Source organism: Anabrus simplex, chromosome 1, assembly GCF_040414725.1.
Source record: "Anabrus simplex isolate iqAnaSimp1 chromosome 1, ASM4041472v1, whole genome shotgun sequence".
Classification (NCBI taxonomy): Eukaryota; Metazoa; Arthropoda; class Insecta; order Orthoptera; family Tettigoniidae; genus Anabrus; species Anabrus simplex.
Window position 1 is genome coordinate 1,639,628,003 of NC_090265.1, and position 8,279 is coordinate 1,639,636,281.

Here is an 8,279-nt window from a genome sequence, read left to right on the forward strand (position 1 = left end):
ATTTATTTCTTCAAGACGTAGGTGTGTCTGTTAGTTGAATCCCATTGGTTGAAATTTTGCGATCGAGCTAACCTTCCAATCCAATTGATGAAATATCATGACGTATCAATTCTCAAAATATTGATCGCCCTTGGCCTGGTAAGCCTGTAGTCACGTGTCACACAGCTGGGGTCTAGAACAAGACACAAAAAACCCAAGACTGTTGCCGGCTCGTCGGGAAAAACCTGTTCTGCCGCTGGCGAGCGGAGACAGTGCAGAGTTGAAATCTCCTTCCTGAATGATAAAATAATGCATTGTTCTACCCCGATAATAAAATATTCTTCCCATACAGGGTAATTACCATTTTTCAGGGGTACACTATTATCTTTAGAAATGAGCCTTACACCTAGAATTTCATGTTTCTCATCTTTAACTTACAAATTCTTCTTTCACCAGAATGAATACTCCTCCTCCCACCATTCCTATCCTATCTCTACGACACACTCTCCAGTTCCGTGAGAAAATTTCTGCATCCATTATATCATTACTCAGCCATGCTTTAACTCCTTTTGCAATATCTGGTAAATATATATCTATTAAATTACTTAATTCTATTCCTTTCTTTAGATTACTTCTACAGTTCAACACTAACATTTTATGTCATACCTACTTGACTTCCAGATCTCTGTACCCTTACCACCGCTGCCTAGACAACCCCATCTCCCTTAATGTACCTCCCTATTACCCTTCCAAACAAATTCCTTAAAAGATACAGGCTACATACCAGCACTAACATATTGTACAAAGAAAGAAAAATTACCCATTTCCAATAATTACAATATAAATCAAAATACATTGCTATTAAATAAATTTATCATTACTTACAGAGAATGAAAATATAGAACAGAAAACCTTGAACAAACTAATGTAACAACATCGGGGATTAAGTCATATAATAATAATAATAATAATAATAATAATAATAATAATAATAATAATAATAATAATAATAATATTAATATTATTAATATTAATATTAATATTATTATTAATTATTATTATTATTATTATTATTATTATTATTATTATTATTATTATTATTATTATTATTATTATTATTATTATTATTATTATTATTATTATTATTATTATTATTATTATTATTATTATTATACCGGGCGGTACACCTCCGCGCCGCTAATTCAAACATTGCGCCAGTTGAAACTCCTCTTCTGGAGGAAGCCTGAACTTTAACAACCATGTTAATTCTAAAGTTTCTCAGAAGATGTCTCTACTGTAAATTTTGAAGAGTTCTGAACTGTGTCTTTTTCGATTTACATTTGTTTCTCTGTAGTGAGAAGTGTGAACATTCTCTTCTAGATGGCACTACTGAAGAACTACAATTGTGCACCCTGGTGCGAAGTGAAGGAACTGTTTTTTGAGAAATTTTGTGTTCATAAGTTTGTTCTTTGTTAAATTTCTTTCAGTCAGTTTTTGGGTTGGCAGTATAACCCTTCTCTTTCCGCGTGTTTTGAATTTAGCCAATCCCGAATTTCTTTAATTAATTTTTAACCAATAATGTGTGTCTTCTCCGATATGGATATGTTGCTTGATCCTAGCCAATAAAGTTGAGGGGGGTGTGGGTTCTCATTCATGAAACGTCTCGAATTTTCCGCGAGGATATATAAACTGCTGATTTTCTTGTCTCCTGGCCACTTCAGTAAAATCTTGCCTAGTGTGATTATAGAACAGGGGCGGGAAGCGCTCCTTTCTTCAGGCGGCAGTTCATCCATCAGGTAATGGCCTTTTAATAACTTCTTTGTTTGCTAGCTCAGCAGTTTAACCCTCGGGGCAGGTTCGAAACTTTTATCATGTAACCTTCTTTAAAATGTAAAAAACACTTGGTATAAAGTTCTGTCTCTTTAACTACAAATTGGGATAGAGAGTGCCTTACCCTCTCGAGCTCCCACTCATATTGTTTTGAGGTGACTACATTTTTTTAACAGTTTCCCATCTCTTCGTAATGTAATAAAGTTTTATTTCGTGTCACCTCCGTAGTATGGGATTAGCCCTTGCATAAGCGGCCTAGGGCCAAATTAGGTTTTAATAAAGTGTATTCGGAGTGCTGAGTACGCCTCCATTCAAGTTGGCATTTTGGGGCCATGTCATTGTCCTGTTTCTTTACTGAATAGGCCTCAGTAGGTTGGGTATTTTTACCCCTGTTTTTATGTGTCCGGAGGACAGCTTGAAGGTGGAGTTTGGTGTGGCCGTTTACGGGCTTGAACTTTGAGAGCGGCTTGCTCTTTCTTAAATTTGGGTTCTGTGTGCCTCGAGGAGGCTTTACTGGGTAATTGGGAGCTAGTGCTCCTTGGTATGATTGGGGTTTTCTGCCCCTTTGTTGAACCTTATACATAAGTAAAGTTGGGCTAATTGCTCAAGAATTGTGAATCAGGGGCTCGAAGCACAAAATCCATTAATAAACTGTAATTGTACTTTCTTAACTTGTTGATATACAACTGAGTTCATGTTATACTTGTTATTTCTCGACCTTGAAGAGAAAATATAAACTTTGTTAAATTTTAAATTAACTTTAATTTCGTAAGTTGAGACCTGTTAATCCCAGCACCTTCTTTCCCCTCTGACTACCACGGATAACTCCGTAACAAGTGGTAGCAGAGCGTGGTTGAATGGGTCTCAATTTAGCCCCTTTTGACGGCTAAACATTGCTTTGCTTGCGAACTCTAACAATTTTCTCAGTTGCTGGATTTTTTTTCTGATTTATTTTTTTTTCTCTCTAAAAATTTTCTGTCACCATGTCCGGCCCTCGCGAGGTTCTTCACCCTTTCTATTTGCGTAAAGAGGAATTAATTTATGAACTATCTCTCAGAAACGTTCAATCTGGAGGCACGGTTGCAGTCGACTCCAATAAGCTAAAAGATTCCCTTGATTTGCCTATTACCATCCCGACTTTGGGAGAGAAAGAGATTGACGACGCTCTCTCCACGATCAATGATAATACTACTGAGCTAGCATCTGTAGTTAGTTTTTTTGAAGAAAACGATCCATCACCAAATCAACTCAAAAGAGTACAGGCTAGGTTGTACCACTTTTATAATAGTGTGTGTGATCTATTGTCTCTGAAGTTAAATGACCTTCAGGGTAAGGAAGCTAGTGCCCTTGCCGAAAACTTGTCCCAAATGTCTAGTAAAGTTAGTCTGTTGTTATCTGGACCTGCCATCCCTAAAGTCGACCAACCTATGGTAGTAAATATTGTAAGTGGGGAGGATTCCTCTAAAGAGGAAGGAAGTAGTGCTGCGGCGGCTACCCAACGAACATCTGCCCCATTAGAAACGGTGTCCGATCGTCGCAAGTCCATTCCACCCTTTGTGTTAAATAATGCGCCCTCTGAAACAGCTCCTACACCCGATAGGCCGTTACCTACTATGTCACCCGGGTTCAGAAGTTTGCCTCATCCATTAGCAATGTTGCTCAGGGATATTTCTAAGTTTTCCGTTAATTCCACAAGCAACGTTATTTCATTCCTAAGATTTTTAGTTGAGTTCCAAGATCATGCCCTCGTTTTTTCTCTGTCTCCGTGTCAAATCCTTCACATAATTTACCCTTATTACATTGGTGTTCTCTCCGACAAGATAGTTAGGGCAATCGCTGAACAGTCATCCATAGAAGACTTCCATGCCCATCTGTTGGCAAATTTTATCCCCGCTCGGGCTAGATCATCGCTCATTCAAAAGTACTACTACCGAGTGCAACGGTTGGATGAGAATTTGGCAGATTTCATCCAAGACAACAAGTTTTACACTAGGGTGTTTGCCCTACATTTCCCTGAAGATCAAATTGTTCAGGCTATTGTAGAAGGTATTTCACCACCTTACAGATCATACTTGTGTTTTGCGTCGCGTCCGCAAACTTTCGCTGAGTTAGAGGCTATGGCTGTCTCAGCCGAAGGAGTTAGATACGCCGATACCTTGCGTGTCGCCAAAGAACCCCCTCTATTCTCCAGTAGTTTTCGGCCTCGACCTCGCCGACCCATCACACCCCGTAAATGTTACGCTTGCGGGTCGCCCGACCTTCTTCGCAATAAATGTCCATTGATCAAATCTAGTAGGACTAATAATGGAGCAGGTTCATCCCAAGGCTGCTTTAAATGCGGCGCGTTTTCACATATTGCCAAGAACTGCCCTAATGCTAACAGCACTCCCTCCTGCTCAACTTCGGGTGCAACTTCCAACAACAATCAAAAGTGACTAGGGGCTTCGGCTGAGTCGATCAATTCTTCATTCCGAGGCTCAGCCCCAAGTAAAACGGCCGAATTACCAGGGAAAGCTCAGGCTTCAAATTTATCTTTTGAAGGTCCCAAAGAATGTCTTAGGATTGCGGCGGGTACCCCCGCACCTGTGCCTTTTCTCAAAATTGAATTAAATAATGGACATGTGACTGCTCTTTTAGATTCTGGCAGTGTTTGTTCCATTATTTCGGCTGAATGGTATTCCAAATTGAAAACTGTTTGTAAAATTCCTGACTATTGCTCATCTTCAGTTCAATATGTTTCGGCTAATTCTTCTCCATTAGAAATTTTAGTTTTTTTATATGCCAAAATTCGGATTTCTAAATTTACTTGGAAAGTTAAATTGTTTGTGGCAAAGCACTTATCTTGCCCCATTATATTGGGAGCCGACTTCATGTCCCATACTGGTCTAGTGCTCGATCTTCAAAGTAAGTCGTGCACATTCAAATTTGCTTCTAATTGTAAAATCCCCTTACTGAAGTGTAATTCTGTATCATGTTCATCTATTTCGCCTACCCAGGATGAGATGTTGTTAGATCTTAGACATCTACCTGAGGAGCAGGCTGATAGTATTCGTAAGCTGTGTCAGTCGTTTCCAGAGGTGTTCTCGGATACTCTTGGTGTTACTGACCTTATTGAATACAAGATTGAGGTTACGGATCCGATTCCTGTCCGTTTTCCACCTTATAGGCTATCTCCTCCTAAAATGAAGGCGCTGAAAGAAATCATTGATCAGATGCTGAAAGATGGGATTATTCGGCCCTCTAAGTCGGCGTATTCTTCGCCTATTTTCCTAGTCCCGAAACCCCAAGGTGGTTTCAGGCCTGTAATTGATTATAGGGCTCTCAATTGGAAGGTGGTGTTACAATCTGTGCCACTTCCAAATCTTCACTCGTGTTTTTCATGGTTTCGTAAGGCTAAGTTCTTTACTATCCTAGATCTTAACCAGGCTTATAATCAGATACCGTTAGCAGAGGAATCTAAACACCTGACGGCTTTCGCCACTGATTGGAATTTGTATGAGTACAACCGCGTGCCTTTCGGGCTCCCCGCGGGAGCAGTTGTATTTACGAGACTGCTAGATAGGGTCTTCTCCGACATCAAATTTGAGTACTTGTACCACTATCTGGATGATGTCGTCGTATTTTCTGAGACCTTTGAGGAACACCTTGATCATCTTAAAGAAGTTCTCAACCGCCTTCGTAAGGCTGGGTTAACTGTGAAGTTGTCCAAGGTCGCCTTCGCTAAGCCTTCAATGTCATTCCTAGGGCATATTGTGTCTTCCGATGGTGTTGCAGTCGATCACTCTAGAACACAGGCCATCCGTGATTTCAAGCCTCCCAAGGACATCAAAGGTATCGCTAGGTTCATTGGTATGGTGAATTTCTTCAGGAAATTTATTCCAAATTTCGCCAATAGAGCGGCCCCCTTGAACCATCTTCGTAGGAAAGGCGTCAAATTTGAGTGGGGACCTTCTCAACAAGCCGCTTTTGAAGATCTCAAACTAGCTCTGTGTAACGCCCCTGTTCTGGCCATGCCCGATTTCTCCAAGAAATTCATCGTCCAAACCGACGCGTTGTCGTCGGCGGTAGCTGCAGTCCTTCTTCAAGAGACTGAAGTAGGGAAGCGACCCATCGCCTATGCCTCTAGGACTCTATCGGCTCAAGAAGCCAAATATTCCATCTATGAGCTCGAAGGTTTGGCAGTCTTATTTGCCTTAGAAAAGTTCCGTCTCTATCTGGAACATGTCAAATTTGACTTGGAGACCGATAACCAAGCCTTAAGTTGGGTCTTATGTAGGCCGCGTCGTACTGGTCGTTTAGCCCGGTGGGCCATCCGAATTTCGGCCTTCCAATTTGATGTTAGGCATATCAGAGTTTCTGAAAACGTGGTTGCTGACGGACTAAGCCGTATGTTTTCTAATGATGTAGAGACTCCTGATCTGGATGATAGTTCTTCACCTCCCGTGTCCATACTATCTCGGGTTAATGCCATCTTAACAAATGCTCCCATGCTCTTTAGGGATATTGAGAAATATCAACGTGAAGATCCGACGCTGGCTCCTATCATGGAAACCCTTTCTTCTGGGGAACATGTTGTCCCTTATGTTCTGAGGAATGGTGTTTTATGTTGCCCGTCGAGGCATGATAAAAAAATGAAAGTCGTAGTTCCAGCTGTTCTTGTGCCAATGATCTTCAAGTACTATCATGAGACCCCACTAGGGGGGGCATTTAGGCATCTTCAAAACCCGAGAAAAGATTCGTGAAATGTTCATTTGGAAGAGTATGGACGGAGAATTCCGTGAATTGGTAAAATCTTGTAAATCATGTTGGCTTAGTAAACCCACTTTGTCAACTAAGCAAGGGCTTTTGTCTTCTCATCAAGCATCGCGCCCCATGGAACGTCTCTACGTCGATTACGTAGGACCCTTCCCCCAGTCAAAGGGAAATGCCAACAAGTTTATCCTTGTATGTGTAGATAGTTTTACAAGATTTTCTTGGTTAGTTCCGACTAAGATGGCTACCGCTCAGTCCACCATTACTTGTTTAAATTCGATCATTGCTTCTTTTGGTCCGTGTCAATATATTGTGTCTGACAATGCTAAGGCGTTCACGTCTAATCTATTTCGTAAATTCCGTTTTGATCTGTCCATATCTCATGTAACTACTTCTGCTTATTATCCACAACCATCTCTGGCTGAACGGGTCAATCGTAATCTGAGGTCGGCGCTGATTGCCTATCATCATGAAGATCATTCTAGGTGGGACACGTCCCTGCATTGTTTAGCTTTTGCTTTGAATTCGGCGGTTCATGAATCTCATAGGTTTACTCCAGCTTCGTTGATGTTCAAGGTTGTTCCTAACACGCCGCTCTCTAACCTTTGGTCTCTGAGTGACATTCTACCTGAGACAATAGATTCAGATAATATTAAAGATCTTTGGAAGAAGGCTAAAGCCAATCTTAAAATGTCTCATGAAAAGGTTAGGGAAAGATATGATCGTGGACGGAGACCCACCAATTTGATGGTAGGTGACCAGGTGATGGTAAAAAATTTTGTTCCCGCGGGCAAGCTTGCCCCCAGATTTCATGGGCAGTGCATAATCCTAGATTTTCTTACGCCGGTTACGTTGTTATTAAGCAATCCAGCCACCGAGAGGATATTTAGGGTTCACCTGTCCCAGGTGAAACCTGTGTAATTTCCGCACTAACTTAGCTCGTTTTTTTGTTTTTTTACATTTGGAAAGAAATATGAAGGTTATATTTTGGTTTCAGTTTGAGGCCTTCTGCCCTTGGAATTATGTTCTTTGTTTCCTTATGTTCATTGTACAACCTGCCCCGACCAGCTAAACTGCTATCCTGTCCTTGCCATGGCCATTACCACGCTCCCATCTCCTGCTCAACAACACAAGTGGCTAATTAAAATAAAATAAATATTTCCACGCCGCTGGCCCCTCAGCTCCACCACAAGTACTGTACCCGAAAATCATTATACTCCAACAATTTCTGCCGCCAAGATCTTAATGTTTCAGTGCCCCCGCAGCCGCGCGGCGCCGTGCCGCTACTGGAGTAGAGCACGGGCCCGATCTACTTCAGTGAGGTCAACCAGTGTACGGCGAGCCGGAGCCCTCCTCCCGGCCAAGGCTGATGTGCGGCGCACCGCCTGCAACTTGCCCGCGGTCTGTAAACGTTCGCCGCGTGTGCGGCGTACTTCAGCACCACTACCCCTCTCATGGTGCGGGCGAGCGGTATCTCAGGGTACTTGAGGGGTCCGAGCGGCCTCCTCTGGACACAAGCAGCGGCGGCTGGTCTGGCCGTCAAACTTAATCAACATTTGATGTACTTAATCAGCTACATGGACATTTCATATCAACAATTACTACATTTTTGAATTCAACTGCAATCTTTGGTGGACTTAGAAATTTTTTTCCCCTTTCAAGATTTAAAGTTTCCCTTCTGAATTCAACTACTACAAGCATAAAGACATTACATCAAA